Raw genomic sequence first — 19,730 nt, 5'->3', positions numbered from 1 at the left:
AGAGAGTCCTCCGAAGCTGCAGAGTGGCTGTGGCAAGGCAAAGGACCCACGATTGGAAGAGAAAGGAGGAAGGGGGGGCGGAGAAAGGAGAGGCTATAAAAGGCAGTTTGGGTGAGAGAGGGAGAGAGAAAAAAAGAGGCAGCCTTGGCATGAGGCGGAGTCAGGTGTAGTTGCACCAGAGAGAAAGGAGGAAGAGGGTAGGGGGAGAGGAGAGGAGATCAAGCAGGTCGGCCATGAGCTGATCTGCAACTTCTGTGGCAGCCATCTGTGCTGGCAGTGACAAACAGGCAAGAAATGCAGTGGGGGAGTGGTCGCCCTCCATGAGGAATAAAGAAAGGTAGCATTGGCTGGAGGTGAGGGAGGGAGGGAGGGAGGGAAATGGAGAGTGGAAGGATTCTTATGTGCTTTTGTGACTTTGAAGTTCTAGGATTTGTGCAATGTGGGCTTTGTGTTCTTAAGGAGTGTTTGGCATTTTCTATTTAGCTAATGGCTGATGTCTCTTGTTAACTTCTATTGTTCTGCTATTGTTAGCTGTAAGTTTTACTGCAAGGGATTTTGAAGTATTTTTCTCCTGAATGGATTTTGCCTGTAGCATTCCTTTACTTATTTCGCCCTTAAGCAAAAAATCGAGGCCGAGCTCGATAAGCTTGTAGGCCAAGGCGTATTAGAACTGGTCGAGGGTGGTTTGTGGGAAACACCAATCGTCACACCCCTAAAACCTAATGGGGATGTGAGGATTTGTGCTGATTACAAAGCCACCCTGAACTTAGGAATGAAAAAGCATGCTTACCCGGTCCCGACGGTGAAACAGGTCCTCGCGATGATCCAGGACGGCGCCATCTTTGCCAAGCTCGACTTGGCGCAGGCGTATTTGCAACTCACTGTTTCCAGGGAAGCTGCTGAAGCTCAAACTATTGTTACCCACAAGGGGGCGTTCCGAGTCCACAGATTGCAATTTGGCATTGCAGCAGCTCCAGGCATCTTCCAGGAGGTGATGGAGAGGACTTTAAAGGGCATACCTGGTGTATGCCCTTACTTTGATGATGTCCTGATAGCTGGAAGAACTGAAGAAATTTTAGCTGAGTGCCTGGAACAGGTACTGGGGAAATTTAGAGAGGCTGGACTCAAATTAAAAAAGGAAAAATGCTGTATTGGAGTTAAATCCACTGAATTCTTAGGGTTTAGAATAGATGAAAAGGGAATTCACCCTACAGCTGAAAAAATTAAAGCAATTAAATTGGCTCCTGAACCAAAAAATAAGGCTGAATTACAAGCCTTTTTAGGATTAGTCAATTTCTATCACACATTCTTGCCACATAAAGCTGCCATCGCGGAACCATTGCACAGACTATTAGATAGAAAAACCCCCTGGCAGTGGCAAGAAAAACATAGAATCAGCTTCCAAACCTTAAAAGATATTCTATCTAGCCAATCCACGGTTACACATTTTATTGAGAACAAACCGATCTATTTAGCTTGTGATGCTTCACCTTATGGTGTGGGAGCTGTCATCAGCCACATGGATAGTCAGGGCAATCAAAAGCCAATAGCATACTATTCCAGGACGCTTACCAAAGCTGAACAGAACTATGCTCAGATTGATAGAGAAGCATTAGCTATCGTGGCAGGAGTAAAAAAGTTCCATGATTACCTTTATGGTAGGAACTTTACCATATTCACTGACCACAAACCATTACTGGGACTGTTTACCACTGATAAACAGACACCCCAAATAATGTCTCCCAGGATGCTGAGGTGGTCAATTTTCCTCTCTGCATATTCATTTTCCTTGCAACATAGACATGGTAAGGAAATGGGTCATGCGGATGCTCTTAGCAGACTACCTTTAACTAACACTGATGGTGACCCTGCCCCGGTAGGACAAATTCTGTCACTACAGGAAATACCTGAATGCCCCTTAACAGCTCTCACTGAGTCATTCGTCTGTCTGAACCTAACAGTTACCTCTTAGACTCAACTTTTATTTCACAAAAGGGTACTAACACTTTCAAAAGCAAAGTCAATCTCAACTAGACATCCTTCTCAGTCAAATTCATCCACGATTGATTCAAGGTTTGTGTTTATGAAGACTAACTATTTCATTACTGATTGAAATCCCCCAGTTTTTTTGGATCGTCATTTCTTCAAAACTGTCTTTCACGCTACCTATGGGAACAAGATAGAATGAACTTACTTTTAGAAATTTAAATGGTTAGAAAGCTAATTAAATTCATATATACATTATTGTGGTAAATTAACCTCAGAAGAAACTTCAGTGCATTTGGTGACATTGGGTAGGTTTAATTAAAAATGATTTCATTTTAGCAAACATTAGATCATCATAACAATCACCATTTTTACATGACTGTTTAGTAAAGAATAACATAAACTTGATGCTTTTGGTCTCAGATGCAAAAATCCTCTGTGATCCTTACCAAGTACACAAAAAGGAGAAGTGAATACATTGTCTGACCTTACTTATCTCCTGATCAACTTGTGTTCAGTAAAATCTGGGTTTTCATAGGGTTACCAAAATATTGTTTGCAGATTCAAAAATAAAAATTACTTGAACTAAGTTCCACCACCACTGATGCTACTTAGATGGCATCAGCATCCAAAGGGCATGCATCTGTACATCACAGGTATCTGAGAAACAAAACCTTTTACAAATACAACTTGAATGAATGGGCTGCCACACAAGCAAGAACAGTGACAATGTGAAAGAAGATATGCCATTAACATCCACACTACAGTATATATGTGGATATCTTAAAGATATTTAGGCCATGTTGGTTTGGGCAGGACTTCCTGAAAGAGCTTGTAAGGTGGGTGCTCTCGATCTCTAACTGCATTAATAGAATTGAATTCCATTGAGATTGAATCCATGTTGAGCTGAGGGTAGTTACCGACTCATTGCCCATCAATTAATCCCACTGTCTACAAGTCCTCAGGTTTCATAACAATATCCCTTTGCATCAGTGACCCACCTCCTATAACCTTAAAAAGTTTTAAATTTATTTGAGAAAATGCTGTCTACATGGCTATGTCTTTTTTTTTGGTCATATAAAACAGCAAGCTGAAATGAACAAAAATTTCCCTAAAGAGTTTTTTTTAAAGACACACACACACACACACACACACACACACAGAGAGAGAGAGAGAGAGAGAGAGAGAGAGAGAGAGAGAGAGAGAGAGAGAGCTTTAAACAGGATGAAAGCTTAAAAGCAAATTCTGCCCTAAAATAGAATTTTAAAAAGATAAATTGTACCTTACTGTCCATTTTCTTCTTTTAACCTTTATAACAGGCCATGATTATGATAACAGTCATGATGGCAGCATTTCCTCCACTCTTCTAGCATTCAATTTATCTTTAGTTTGGAAAGTAAAAAAGAATACTTTTCAAGAGCCATCAGACCTTAGGTTCTAATTTAGACAACAAATTGATCATCATGCAGTGTTACTCTCAAGGATATCATAGGGAAATTGTTGAGGTAGTCTTCCTTACAAAATGCATTTCATTTACAGGTAATCCTTGACTTATAACCACAACTGAGCCCAAAATTTATGTTGCTAAGTGAGACATTGGTTAAATGAGTTTTGCCCCATTTTATGAATTTGCTTGGCACATTTGTTAAGTGAATCACTGCAGTTGTTAAGTTAGTAAACATGGTTGGTAAATGAATCTGGCTTCTTCATTGACCTTGCTTGTCAGAAGGTTTCAAAAGAAGATCCCATGATCCTGGAACACTTCAACTGTCATAAATACGAGCCAGATATCAACTGTCCAAATTTTGATCATGTGATCACAATAGTCATGTGAAAAACAGTCACAACAGTGGTGGGATTCAGCTGGTTTGCACCACTTCTGCAGAATCAGTTGCTAATTTTTTGTTGTTCAGGCCCAGAACGGACTTCCAGAAGCAGCATCCACACAGAGAACCAGTTGTTCACATATTTGAATCCCACCACTGGTCATAAGTCACTTTTTTCAATGCTGTGGTAACTTCTAGCAGTCACTAAACCTACTGTTGTAAGTTGAGGACTATCAGTATATTTATTGTCATTTCTACTTGTGGCCATAGGAGGATAAGTCATCATTAATTGAGTTTCATGACATCTGTTACATCAGAATATGCGGGTATTTACTGCAATCAAAATTTTCTGGGAAATCATTTTAAATGTAAAACTGTCATGTTAACCCAAGGTAGATTGATACACTCTGATTTTTGAGTAGTCCACCCTTCAGTTCTATAATATAGGTACACCCTATAAGAAAAAAACAAATGTGGAGAGTTCAAACATGAAGATGGTAATAAGTAAATATTATTTTGAATATATAAATACCTTATATAGGTAAGCTCTCATTGAAAAATAATATGTATCCTTTGCTAATACTATCATTTCTTACTAGGAACTTGTTAAAAGTTGGAAAGGCTGTCAGGAAAAAAAGCTGACTGAATAATTTCTAACAACTTTGGAAAATCTATTTATTACTAAAACTCTTATGTCTACAACCTTTAACTGGGCAAAAGGGTGTATCATAAAACAAAATTTCACCAACAAGATACCTGAGAACTTACAGAATGCTAGGACCCATTATTCTCCAGGCAGTGAAATTTGGGAAACTTTTTTTTTTATTTTAATTCCATTTATATCCCGCCCTTCTCCCAAGACTCAGGGCGGCTTACAAGCTGCTTCGTCACTGCCTGGCTGCTGCTGCAGTCACATGATCTTCATTTTTAACATCTGTGACAGTTTCCCAGCCACTTGCACAATCCCTTGTTCCTTTCCATATCAAGTGGCAGTTACTGACCTGCAGGGAAGGGAAGAAGGTTCCTGTTTTCTATATAGGTAAGAAAGGAAAGAGGGGAGAGGGGAGAGGGAAGGAAGAAAGAAAAGGGAGGAAAGAAGAGGAATGTGATGGAATGTGTAGCTAAAGAAGAAGAAGGGAGAATGTCAGCAGTAACCTTCTATGGCAGAAGTTCCAACTGGGAGTGTGAAACAATATTCCAGTAGGTGTGAAAAGTTGAGTTTTCAAAATTATAGTGTATGTGCATAAATTGTTGCTGTTATTTCGAACTTTTGTAAGTGGTGCAAGAATATGTCAGAAGCATTCTAGGGGTGTGGAGTATAGAAAAGGTTGGGAACCACTGTCCTGTGGCTTCCCAGGGATGAGGAAACACATTCTAAAATGGCCAAGAGAAGAGTGTACAGTTCTGAACTAGATGGTGGAGGGAGGAAAAGATTCAGGTTAGAATATATCAATTAGATTAGAAGATTATAACTTTATTTAGAAATGAGTACTGGATTCAATTGGATCTCACTTTGTCATCTTTGGGTTTAGGCCTTACAAGAAAAGAAGAAAGGGGAGGGGAGGGGAGGGGAGGGGAGAGAAAAGGAAGAAAGGAAGGTTTCCAGTGCTCATTGCCAGCTTCCCACAAGGGAACTTAATGGTAAAGCCAACAGGAAGTCAGATGTTACTTCCACTCCCGCCAATGTTTATTCTGTTTCTCTATAGTCAGGAAATATCTCTGAAAAGATGGCCCAACAGGTCACTTGTCTTGTGTGTGTCCTATATAGCCCAACATTAGAGATGAAATTATATTGCAAGTAACTCCTTAGAATCAACAATGTAGAAAAATGTGTGTGTGTGCATAAATACAGCCTTCTAAAAATTATACAATAGTTTAATAATTGCAACTTTTTCCAGCAAGAACATTTATTGATAAGTACAGGTGGACCTCTGCCTGGTATTCATAATGTCTCATCAGACACAAAGGTGATGCAACTCTAGCAAAATCAGCAGATGGCTACTTTAATCTACAACTCCCCATTCTACAATTAGTTTGCCTGTCTGACAGTGGATTCAATAGTCACATGTAATTGGGTCACAGTGAATTCGATTTACTTTAATTTAGAATCCCATAGATGTAAGTCCTAGATTTTATGTTTCTCAGCCGTAATAAAAAAGCCTAGAATTATATTTGATTATTAGGATGGAATAGGAAATATAGTATATTACTGCCATCACATCATCTGGCTTGTTCTTTCTTGGATCCTTCCATTCTCCTACTACTTTTTGTTGTTGTTAGCTGTGAAGTCATGTCCGACCCTTCACGACCCTATGGACAATGTTCCTCCAGGCCTTCCTGTCCTCTACCATCTTCTGGAGTCCATTTAAGCTCACGCCTACTGCTTCAGTGACTCCATCCAGCCACCTCATTCTCTGTCGTCCCTTTCTTCTATTGCCCTCAATATTTCCCAGCATTAGGCTTTTCTCCAGTGAGTCCATCCTTCTCATTAGGTGGCCAAAGTACTACTACTGTCATGGTACAAAGTTGGTAGGCCCTTATTTCTGTCTCATAGTAAATAGGAAAAAAGTTATTGACCAAAGGCTTAACTACTTGTACTACAGGAATGTTACAAATATACTGTAGCTGTTCCAGATATCTTTTTAGATGATTTATAAATGGTTGTGGGATGCTTTTATCAAATTCTGATAAAAATAAAGATATCTGCACAAATCGATCTGCTTTCTTAGATTTACCTCATTGTGGAATAGCTCAAAATCAAGAGCACAACATAACATTTTTCAAACAAAGTCTCCCACATTGTATTTCCAACTTTGGAGAAAAAACCCTGAAACTTAAAGCTACTGCTGGGTAATATGTACTATTTGGTGAAGTCTGTTGCTGTGATTTTGGTATAAAGCACTTCTAATATTTTTGGTCCCATGCTGTATTTAGTGGTAAATCATCTATGTAGGGGTAACATATTCATTCAATCTAATGAATGAAAAAGAGATGTTGTTTCATTCCCATATTTCCCAGTACATTATTTAGTGTTTGTAGCATGCCTGTGCAGAAATCTAGTTTTGAAAGAGAAAATGTTATTTAAAACTGATAAGTGACCCCAGGAAAATGTTTTATGGCTTTTATGGTTTTTATTATTGTGATGGAATTATTGTTGTGAGCCACCCTCAGTTGAGCTTTAAGATCAACAGCCATGCAAATTGATGGATTAATTAATTAATCAATTAATGTCTATGGAGATTCTCAGTCCTCCAGGTCATGGTTGTACCAACAGTGCTTTTTCAAGAGGCAACTGGACTTTCTTGTTTTTTCTTTGAAGATGTTTCACTTCTAATCCAAGAAGCTTGGAGCTGAAGAAGATTCTTGGATGAGAAGCAAAACATCTTCAAAGAAAAACAAAAAAGTCCACTTGCCTGTTGAAAAAGCACCTTTGGGACAGAATGAATGAATCATTTGATTTGAGGGTTTTTGTTTATTTGGGTTTTTTTTAATAGAGACTTACACAGGGGCTATTCATGCTAAGTTCAAAGTGTTTCTTTTCAAAGCTGAGTGTCTGCATAGATCTAATGTGTAGGTTCTGATATGCCATCTTCTGTTCCTATTCTCATGCTGTTGTTGGTTTACTGACCATTGTAAAAGTTCTAATACGCAACAAAACATACAAAAGTTCTGTCCCCATCTCCAAAAATGACGGTACTGCAGGGAAAAATGTAATTTTTAAAAGAGATGGCTAAGCACAAAAACTTTGAAAAGCAATTCCAAGGATGGTCATTAATCATAAACTTTCAGAAAAATAAACATCATGTTGATCCTGAAGTTGAATATTTGCTGGCCACACTCAGACCCTCAGGTTTGACCTTGCTCCACAGACCTTATTTAGCATATTTAAAAACTGACTTATAAAATGCCATTATTATGTGGACAGTGATAACCATGTTTACAAACTGCTTCTGGCTGTTTTGCCATGCTATGTTGGCCTATTATTCTAGAAATACCTTCTTTATGAATCTGATGGAGAGATTAAAAGATAGACGTAATAAACTCTTAGCCTTTTTTTTTCTTTTTCTATTGTGTTTTGCTTCAGGTCTCATCTGATTCATAGGCGGACTTTTTATTATTTACCAGTGGCAGCTTTCCAAATATATAAATGGTTCCTTCTATATCAGTGGATATAATTTTAATTGATTGACAGGTTTAGAGCTAAACCATTTTGATGAATTCTGCTTTTTCTATGATGTTAAGTGGCTAGGGCAGAAAGAACGTCTATTTAGGAAATGTTAGACAATGATATCCTAAGGGAAAGAACAATATACTTTGGCAGGGCACTATAGACTACATCAGGAAAAATTCAGACTTTAAAAATAAGCAATTAAAAAGAAAACCTACAGAGATTCCCACATTGCTTTTGCTAATTGCTTCAGTCCTGCCACTGAATACAGTTTTTAAACTGTCTTTCTTTTTTCCCCAAAATTGATGTGAGTTCAACACTCAATTCACTTGTAATGTAAGTTAAGAAAATAGTAAAGCTGAGGATAAAAACCAACTTGGGAGGGATTTTTTTTAAAAAAATATCTCACAATTGTACAGAGGAATGTATTAAAACAACAACAACATCTTTATCTTCAACTGCTGATTAAAAATAAAAGAGGACTCTTCCAGTGAACCTATGTAAAAATTTGGCTAGTGGGCTTTACAATGTCTCCTTGATCTTGACCATGCAGTGACATAGCAACTTAAGCTGACTTATTACTATAGCTGTTTATAATGCAACCTCCCCCACCCCAAATACCTTTGGTTATAGTAAGAACAAGAGGATGTCAGCTTCAGTTCCTTGCAAAAAGCCTGAGACTCAAGTGGATAAATTGGCTAACAGAAATTCAAAGGGTGAAACATTTCAACACTGAATGTCTCCATATTATAAAATCTATTAAATTCTGACATAGCTTTTAAAATAATAGTTTATTTTTATTGAAAAACCAATAGCCTTTCTGTTTAATTTTATTGAGTTGGATTTCTTGTTATGAACAAACTGATCCTCAAGATGACTAGCAGTGGAGTCATCAAATTCAATCAAGGGTAGAAGCAACAACAACAACAAAAAATGCAGGTAATCAACAATTGAAATGCAGCACATGCCCATGCATTGATTTTAGAGATAAAATACAAAGAAAACTTGTATAGCTCACTTTTTTTGCCAGAGATCACTGGATGCTATATAATGCCTGGTTTGTTTCTGTTAGCCAATGGGGATTTTTTCCTCTGTTCAACTGCAAGCTCAGAATATCAGTGTATCAGTCTTCATACCTATTTTAAAATGGTATATCATCATACTTTACTGCACCCCCAAGGGAAATGAGGTTTGACTGACACCTAAAGAACTATGAAGTTCAAGAACAGCTATATGTTTACAACCTTCCCTGGATGTTCTTTTGAGAAGATCTCTCTCTCTCTCTCTCTCTCTCTCTCTCTCTCTCTCTCTCTCTCTCTCTCTCTCTCTCCTCCCCCTCCCCTTCCCCCCTCTCTCTTCCCCCTCTCTCTCTTTCTCACACACACACAGAGGGAGAGAGAGAGAGAGGCAGAAAAGAGTATCTCTAGATGGCAAAGGTAGTTACTAGGGAAAAAAACTACAAAATTTGGGTTGGTCCCAGCCAAACCCTGTGTCAGAATCCATTTATATTCCATTCCTAAATCCCTATCTATGTACCCCTAAATCTCACCCCTCACTGGATTCTGCCATTCCCAAGGAGGAGAAGAGAAGATGTTAATTGACCAACCCTATCCATTAGATGCAAGGGTGTTTATTCAGCCTACCTGGAGGTCATCATCAAAGACCAGGGAAAGAACCTTTGAACTGAGAAGAACAAAGAAAGAGGGGGGGGGGAGATTCTGGTTTGTATCTCCGATTGGAATCTGAAGGGGAGGAAGTAAATGTCGTAAAGGTATGAAGATCCCTTTTCCCATGGAAGGTTTTGACACCTAAACCTTAATTGATCCGGGACTGATCACAGGGGCACAGTAGCTAAGTCCTTGATTGGACCCTCTTTGCTTTTAAACTGCCAGAAGCTGCTGGGCAAAGCTACAAAACTGTAAGTTAAGGAGAAGTGGGTGGAGGGGCACAGTAGCTAAGTCCTTGATTGGACCCTCTTTGCTTTTAAACTGCCAGAGGCTGCTGGGAAAAGCTACAAAACTGCAAGTTAAGGAGAAGTGGGTGGAGGGGCACAGTAGCTAAGTCCTTGATTGGACCCTCTTTGCTTTTAAACTGCCAGAGGCTGCTGGGAAAAGCTACAAAACTGTAAGTTAAGGAGAAGTGGGTGGAGGGGCACAGTATTTATTTATTTATTTTATTATATTTATATACTGCCCTTTTCCTGAGGACTCAGGGCGGTTTACAGGGAATTAAAAATCAAAACGTACAAAAGTTAAAACCAGTTAAAAAATATTAAATTCACCCTGTACACTTAAAAACCCCAGTTAAAATTTTCTCCTCAGCCTGGGCCCGAGAGCTCGAAGAGCCAGGTCTTCAGGCCCCGGCGGAATGATCGGAGGTCGGGGGCAGTCCTCAGCTCCACCGGCAGCTGGTTCCAGAGGGCAGGTGCTCCCACTGAGAAGGCCCTATCCCTGGGTGTCACCCGCCGGCAATCTCTCACCGGCGGCACCCTGAGCAGACCCTCCCTGTGGGAGCGCACTGGGCGAAGGGCGTTTGATGCCGGCAGCAGGTGTTCCCTCAAATATCCCGGACCCAGGCCATGTAGGGCTTTATAGGTGATAACCAGCACCTTGAATTTCACCCGGAGGGCAACCGGAAGCCAATGCAGCTCGCGGAGTAGAGGTGTTACATGGGAGTATCGGGAAACCCCCATTACAACTCGCGCGGCCGCATTCTGCACCAGTTGAAGCCTCCGAGTGGTCTTCAAGGGCAGCCCCATGTAGAGAGCGTTACAGTAGTCCAAACGGGAGGTCACAAGCGCATGAGTGACTGTGCGTAGGGCGCCTCGGTCCAGATAGGGACGCAACTGGCACACCAGGCGAACCTGTGCAAAAGCCCCCCTGGTCACGGCTCCTATGTGATCTTCAAAATTGAGCCATGAATCCAGGAGGACGCCCAAGTTGCGAGCCCTATCAACGGGGGGTAACACCTCACCCCCCATCATTAGAGGTGGAATAACATGGTTATCCCGAGACGCCGATACGCACAACCACTCAGTCTTGGCGGGATTGAGACGAAGCCTGTTTCTCCCCATCCAGACCTGAACCGCCTCCAGGCACCGGGACATCACGGAGAGGGCATCACTGGGTTGGTTCGGGGTGGAAAGAAAAAGTTGGGTATCATCAGCGTACTGGTGATACCCCACCCCAAAACCACGAATGATCTCGCCCAGCGGCTTCATGTAGATGTTGAACAGGAGAGGTGAGAGAACCGACCCCTGAGGAACTCCACAAATGAGAGACCTCGGGGCGGATCTCTGCCCCCCTGTCAACACCGACTGCAAACGGCCCCGGAGGTAGGAGGAGAACCACCGTAAAATGGTGCCTCCCACTCCCAACCCCCTGAGACGCCGCAGCAGGATACCATGGTCGATGGTATCGAAAGCCGCTGAGAGATCTAATAGGACCAGGACAGAGGAGCAACCCCTGTCCCTAGCTCTCCAGAGATCATTCACCAGTGCGACCAATGCCGTCTCCGTGCTGTGTCCGGGCCTGAAGCCCGATTGGTACGGGTCCAGATAATCAGTTTCCTCCAGGAACAGAGGGAGCTGATGCGCCACCACACTCTCAACAACCTTCGCCAGAAAGCGAAGGTTGGAGACTGGACGATAGTTGTTTAAAACAGCCGGGTCCAAAGCAGGCTTCTTGAGGAGGGGTCTCACCACCGCCTCCTTCAAGGCGGCAGGGAAGACACCCTCCTTCAAAGAAGCAGTTATTACTGCATGGAACCAGCCTCGTGTTCCCTCCCGAGCCGCATAAGCTAGCCAGGAGGGGCACGGATCCAACAAACAGGTGGTGGAGCTCAGTCTCCCCATGATCCTGTCCACATCATCAGGGGAAACAGGGTCGAACTCAGTCCAGATAACATGCTCAAGACCGCCTGATTCCTCCACATCAGACTCTGCCCAGTCAGAGTCCAGGCCGGTCCGGATCCGAGCGATTTTGTCCGCCAGATGATGACTAAACTCCTCGGCTCGTCCCTGCAAGGGATCCTCTCTCACCTCCTGGTTAAGGAAGGAGCGAGTCACCCTAGACAGGGCGGCCGGGCGATTATCTGCGGATGCGACAAGGGCGGCAAAGTAGTTAGACTTCGCCGTCCTTATCGCCGCAAGATAAGACCTTATAAAGGTTCTTAACTGCAATCGGTCGGATTCGGATCGGCTGGACCTCCAACCGCTCTCTAGACCTCGTCTCCGACGCTTCATCTCCCGGAGCTCCACAGAGAACCATGGGGCCCAACGGGATCTGCGCCGAGTCAGAGGTCGCATGGGTACAACGCAGTCGAGTGCCCTGGTGGCAGCCGTTTCCCAGGCCTCCACCAGAGCATCGACTGGGCTGTGGGTAAGGGTGATAGGTATCGGCCCAAGCGCCCTCTGGAACCGGTCCGGGTCCATTAGGCGCCTGGGGCGGAACCACCTGATCGGTTCCGCTGCCCAGCGGCGGGGGATGGCATGACGGAAAACCAGCCTCAGGAGGTAATGATCTGACCATGACAGAGGGGTGATAGATGGAGAACCCCCTCCCAGATCATCCAACCACTGTCCAGACAGGAACACCAGGTCGAGAGTATGATCCCCCTCGTGAGTAGGGCCCTCAATAACCTGGGTCAGGCCCATGGCTGTCATGGAAGCCATGAACTCCCGAGCTAACTCCGACGACGCCCCCAGTGATGGCATGTTGAAGTCACCCAGGACTATAAGCCTGGGGAACTCCACCGCCAACCCTGAGAGGGTGTCGAGCAGCTCAGGCAGGGCTGTTGCCACACAGCTGGGCGCCAGGTATGTGAGCAACAAGCCCAACTGAACCCGAGGACCACATCTCAAGAGGAGGGATTCACTCCCGGCCATCTGGACAATGGTGGCCTCCCGGGGACACAAGGTCTCCCGAATAACCACAGTAGCGGCCTGTGCGCCTAATGGCACGCAAATCATATAACAAAATAAAAAAAAGTGTTGGTATATTCAGGGCAAGTGCATCTGAGATTCCTTTCATCTCAGCATGTCTGGCTTAGTTCAGTGCAACACTTGTTTTGCAGCTGTCTTTTGCAGCACTCTTTTCAAACTGGGAAACTGTCCTATATGTACACAAATTACTAGTCTACAAGGACAGATTATTCATCTAGGGTCTGTAATCTGTGCTCTTCAGGCAGAAATTAGTGTTCAGTTCAGTCCTCCTACTCTACTGAGCCTCCACGCTATCAGCCCCCTCTACCACAAAGATCCTGCAGGAGAAGGGCAGTGTGGACAACTGTGGGATCTGGCAGAGTGAGAGCCAAAGCTTTAGCTGTGTCCCTGCATAACAGATACAGTGCCCTTACTGACCTTAACAGGGACATTAAGGAAACAGGTCAAGGTAATTGTGATAACTCAAATAAGCAGGGGACCATGGTCTGAGATGAACTTGTTTCTGACAGGGAGAAGTGCAAATCAGGTATTACACATCAGTCATGCAAGAAAAGAAAGGTACCCAAAAAGAGAAGCCACCTTCTGGTTGGTGACTCAATTATAAGGGATGTTAATTTAGGAAAGGATACAGAGGTTTCAAAAGAGGTCAGGTGTCTTCCAGGTGCTACTGCCAGTAGGGACAAGAAGCGTATTTTCAAAATAGTCAACAATGCCAGCAAAGACTGTGATGTGGATGCCATTGTACATCTTGGCACTAACGATCTGTCCCATAATGATGTACTCTCTGTGCAGAATGATTTCCAGAGCTTGGGGCAGGAACTCAGCAGAATAGGCTGTAGGCTCACTTTTTCAGAGGTCTTACCAGTGTATAAGGAGCAAAATGGAAAAGGCCAGCATATAGCAGAATTTAATATGTAGCTAAAGGAGTGGTGTAAAGGAGAAGGCTTTGGTTATATTAGTCATGATGTCTGTAGCTGGTCCAATGAAAACATGTACAAAAGAGATGGTCTGCATCCATCCAAGAAAGGGACTGAGTTACTTGGCAATAAATTCACAGCTTTTCTGAAGGAATATTTAAACTAAACAATGGGGACAGTGAGTTAATTGATACAGAACATCACTGTCCCCGGCAATCTAAGAAAATAGGGGAACCTAGGCACCACACAAGTTCTGTAGCAAGTAGACACAGGGTCAGTCATAAAGGACTCAAATGTCTGTACACCAATGCACAGAGTATGAACAGTAAGCAGGGTGAACTAGAAATTCAGGTAAATGAGGGCGGATATGATATTGTTGCCATTACAGAAACATGGTGGGACGAAACCCACAAATGGAACACACAGCTAGAGGGATTTAAATTATTTAAAAGGAATATACTAAACAAAAGAGGGGGTGGAGTTGCTCTCTATATAAGAAATAACTTTATCTCTACAGAAATAGAGCACAACAATGATGAAAACAGTAAACTTGAATGTATTTGGGTCAATATAAAAGGGGAAAAAATGACATTGCCATAGGTGTATACTATAGGCCGCCCAACCAAACAGAGGAAATAGATGAACTTTTTGCAAGTCAGTTAACTAAGGTATGTAGGAAGCACATCACAATAGTAATGGGGGACTTTAATTACCCTGATATCAACTGGGAGACAAATTCTGCACCAAGTGGAAGATCTAACAGATTCCTGACAAACTTAGCAGACAACTTTCTCTCCCAAAAAGTAGAGAAGGGAACTAGGGGATTAGCCATATTGGATTTAATTCTCACTAACAGAGATGAAATGATAGAAAGTGTCAAAGCCACAGGAACCTTGGGAGGAAGTGATCATGCAATATTGGAATTCAACATTATGGAAGCACAAGCAATAGAATACAGCCAAACTAGAGTCTTGGACTTTAAAAGAGCTAATTTCAATAAACTTAGAGAGACCTTGGGAAGAATTCCATGGATGAGAATCCTAAAGGGGAAAACAACTCAAGAAGCTTGGGAAATTTTGAAAAGTGAGATAATAGAGGCCCAGTCTAGCACAATACCAACAAAGAAGAAAAATAACAGCTTTCAAAAGAAACCAGCATGGCTGCTTAAAGAAATTCTGATAAACTGAAAGATAAAAAGGACAAGTATAAGAAGTGGAAAGAGGGGCACATAACTAAGGCAGAATATCAGCAAACAGCCCGTGCCTGCAAAGATGGAGTGAGGGAAGATAAGGCTCAAAATGAACTAAGGCTTGCGACCAAAGTCAAAAATAACAAAAAAAAACTTCTTTCAACATATAAGAAACAAGAAAAAAGTTAAGGAAATGATTGGTCCATTAGTGGGGGAAAGTGGCAAGAAGGTGACAAGCAACAGGGAGAAAGCAGAACTATTTAACTCATTTTTTGTATCTGTCTTTACACAAAGGGAAAAAACAGTCCAACCTACCAAAACCAGTGCCATAAAAAACAGAATAGAAACACAAGTTAAGATAGGCAAGAAAATGGTAAGTGAGCACCTGTCCAGCCTAGACGAGTTCAAATCACCAGGACCAGATGGATTACACCCCAAGGTCCTCAAGGAACTGGCAGATGTGCTCTCAGAACCACTGAACTATATTTTTCAAAGATCCTGGAGCACTGGGGAACTACCAGAGTACTGGAAGTGAGCTGATGTAGTTCCCATCTTCAAAAAATGAAAAAAAAAATAGATCCAGGAAACTACAGACCTATCAGCCTGACCTCAATCCCTGGGAAGATTCTGGAAAAGATAATCAAACAACAAATCAGCGAACACCTTGATGTGAACAAAGTTATCACTAAAAGCCAACATGGGTTTGTCAAAAACAGATCGTGCCAGACAAACAATATTGCATTCTTTGACCAAGTGACAAAACTAGTGGACCAGAGGAATGCTGTAGATATAATTTACTTGGATTTCAGTAAGGCATTTGATAAAGTAGATCACAAACCTACTACTTGATAAGATAGAAAAATGTGGGTTAGACAGCATCACCACCAGATGGATTCATAGCAGGCTGACCAGCCGTACTCAGCATGTGGTCCTCAATGGAACTGCATCTACATGGAAGGAAGTGTGTAGTGGGGTGCCCCAGGGCTCTGTTCTGGGCCCAGTGCTCTTCAACATCTTCATCAACGATTTGGATGAGGGGATAGATGGGGAACTCATCAAATTTGCAGATGACACCAAGCTGGCAGGAATAGCCAATACTCCAGAAGATAGGCTTAAGATACAAGAGGATCTGGACAGACTCGAACACTGGGCACTATCTAACAAAATGAAATTCAATGGTGAAAAAAGTAAGGTTCTGCATTTAGGCAGGAAGAATCAAATGCACAGGTATAGTATAGGTGGTACCTTGCTCGATAGTAGTAACTGTGAGAGGGATCTCGGAGTCCTAGTGGACAATCACTTAAATATGAGCCAGCAGTGTGCTGCACCTGCCAAAAAAGCCAACACAGTGCTAGGCTGCATTAACAGAGGGATGGAATCAAGATCACGTGAACTACTAATACCACTTTACAATGCCTTGGTAAGGCCACACCTGGAATACTGCATCCAGTTTTGGTCACCACGATATAAAAAAGATATCGAGACTCTAGAAAGAGTACAGAGAAGAGCAACAAAGATGATTGGGGGACTGGAAGCTAAAACATATAGGGAACGGTTGCTGGAATTGGGTATGTGTAGTTTAATGAAGAGAAGGGTGAGGGGTGACATGATAGCAGTGTTCCAATATCTCAGGGGCTGCCACAAAGAAGAGGGAGCCAAGCTATTCTCCAAAGCACCTGAAAGCAGGACAAAAAGCAATGGATGGAAACTAGTCAAGGAGAGAAGAAACCTAGAACTAAGGAGAAATTTCCTGACAGTTAGAACAATTAATCAGTGGAACAACCTGCCTCCAGAAGTGGTGAATGCTCCAACACTGGAAGTTTTTAAGAAGAGACTGGACAGCCATTTGTCTGAAATGGTATAGGGTTTCCTGCCTTAGCAGGGGGTTGGACTAGATGACCTCCAAGGTCCCTTCCAACTTCTTCTTCTTCTTCTTCTTCTTCTTCTTCTTCTTCTTCTTCTTCTTCTTCTTCTTCTTCTTCTTCTTCTTCTTCTTCTTCTTATTATTATTATTATTATTATTATTATTATTATTATTATTATTATTATTATTATTATTATTATTGACTGAGGGGAGGGGTTTTTACTCGGGGACACTTTAAAAGTATCAATCTGCAACACAGTTTCCAGATCCTGTCTAGATTATCCACTGACAATCATGTTTTAGTAAAATTTCCTGCTTGGACAATCCTGTCTCCAAGAGTTCTTCTTTCCTAAGACATGAATTGGGGTGGGTCCTGACATTAGACAGGATCTGCAGTAAGAGTCAACCTGGAAGGAAAAACCTTACCGGGGGACTTTGCAAAAAATACAATGTCTAACGATGAAGCAAAGGAGGAGGAAAGCCCCATGGAAAGGGAGTTTCCCCACCCAAATGAAACCCCACCAACGGCCAGAAGCTGAAGCATCATATTCCTCCAGGGAAGAGGTGGTGGAGACACATGACTGCAAACCGTGGTGATCAATGGGCATTGGAAGGAAAAGTGAGTGGGAAAAGGCATCGAGGAAAGTGACCCTGAGGTGGGGCGGCCACCAAACCAAATGGAGGCAAGAGATGGAGAGCTCCCTGCACGTCAGTGAAGAGGAGTGGAACCTAGAGAGAGCTATTGACCTGATGAAGAAAACCCTTAGCTCACTAAAAGAGGAGAAAGATGAATACTGCAGCCACAGCAGCGCCTGGGGCCGCAACTGGAGAGACAGTGGGGGGGATCCAGTACTTGCAACACCGGGGTCGTCCACTGGAACAGGAGCTGCTGCCTCAGTAGCACCCACCCCCACCCCCAGAACCACAGACGTGGATCAGGATGAGGGGCAATACCGCCTGCTGCGCAGACAACAATCCATTCAAAGACTACCACCCCTGGAAGCAAAATTCAGGGGGAAGCCACCATGCTTGGGGTTTTTCCTAACCCAGGTCCTCAGCTATATGGAAGAATACGGACGGGACATCCCCAGTGACAAAGCCTGCATCTGTATCATGCAATCTGCCATGGACAGACCGGCTGCAGAGTGGGTGGTGAACCTGCATGACTCCAAAGCCCCAGAACTCAACAACTTCAACCGATTCATGTCATCCTTGAGGAGGCGGTTCGAGGATCCTTTGGCTAATTGTAAGGCCTGGGAGAGAATCAAAACGGTGGGGCAGGGCAGATGGCCAGTGGCTTAATATACTCAAGAATTCCGAGCCATTGCCAGCAAGCTGAACTGGCCAGAAGACATCCTCCTCAGCCATTTCAAAGTCAGGCTAAACTACGACCTGTATGATGCTTGCCTCACTCGAGGACACCCAGACCATCTCAACGGCTGGTATGTCCTGGCAGAGGAGGCTGAGATAGACCTACTGAAGAGGCACCGCCAGGGAAAATCATGGGGTCGCCCGCCACCTGAGCAAACACGTGAGGGGGAAAAACCACCGTCCATGGCTAAGAAATCAACAGGCTGTTTCAAATACGGGAAAGAGGACCACTGCACCATAGAATGCCGCTCAAAAGCCCCCCAGCGTAAATCAGAGGCATCACCCTCCAAGAGACTAAGGAAGTCCCAAAGCAACCCAAGGGAATCTTCCATGAAGGGGACAGAAGCTGTAGAGTTCTTAACCCCTGCCAAGAACTGGGATTGGATTCTGGCCTACACCGCAGGGGCGGTTGACACCTCGGAAGACAGCTCGGAGGCATAACCATTGGTAAGTGGATCTATTCCACCCATCCTTAAGACAGTGACTATATTAGCTTCCTCTATGCCTGAAGCCATCAAAGTAAAAGCCCTAATAGACTCTGGTTGCACCTGCTGCCTCATCAGCCCGACGCTGCTGGGGTAATTGAGCATCCCAGTGAGGACACTAAAACAACCAATCTCCTTTGGCCAATTAGATGGGTCAATAGCAGGGGGGGCAGATACCCTAGCCACTTTACCAATTTACCTGTCCCTGGGGAGGCATGAGGAAGACATAACATTTATAGTGGCCCCAGGCATGGAATGCCCAGTGATTTTAGGACTGGAATGGCTGAAGAAATAGAACCCCGGGATAAATTGGAGGACAGCAGAACTCAACTTCCCAGAAGGGAAGCAGAAAAGCTTAAAACTCCAAAGCATCCCCCCAACCCAAAGAGAGGAGTCAGGTTCAGTGCGGGAAGAGAAGGGGTTACCAGAGATACCAGAGGAATACAGGGACCTTGCAGAGGTTTTCAGTGAGGAACAGGCAGATGAGCTTCCCCCCCCACCGCCCCACAGACTGTGCTATAGAATTCAAACCCGGGGCAAAACTCCCAAAGCACAGGATGTATGCCATGAGCGCAAAGGAAATGGTGGAGATGGAAAGATTCATAAAGAAAAACTTAGAAAGAGGATTTATTGAGCCTGCCAAACCCAAAGTAGCCACCCCGGTCCTGTTCAGGGAGAAGGACAGCTGTCTTCACTTGTGCGTCGATTACCGCTCCCTTAATGTAATTAGTGAATGTAATCAGTATCCCCTACCCCTAATGAAGGATATGCTATCTGACCTTTCGAAAGGAAGAATTTTTACCAAACTAGACCTGAGAGAAGCAAACTACCACATTAGGATTAAGGAAGGAGATGAATGGAAGACTGCGTTCAATTGCCCAATGGGTTGCTACCAGTTCAAAGTACTGCCATTTGGACTGCAAGGTCCCCCCGCAGTTTTTATGCAATTAATTAATGAAGTGCTAAAAGAGCACCAATATAA

The sequence above is a fragment of the Vipera ursinii genome (genome assembly GCF_947247035.1).
Source record: "Vipera ursinii genome assembly, chromosome: 3".
Taxonomy (NCBI): domain Eukaryota; kingdom Metazoa; phylum Chordata; class Lepidosauria; order Squamata; family Viperidae; genus Vipera; species Vipera ursinii.
Note: the sequence above shows the minus strand (reverse complement) of the source record.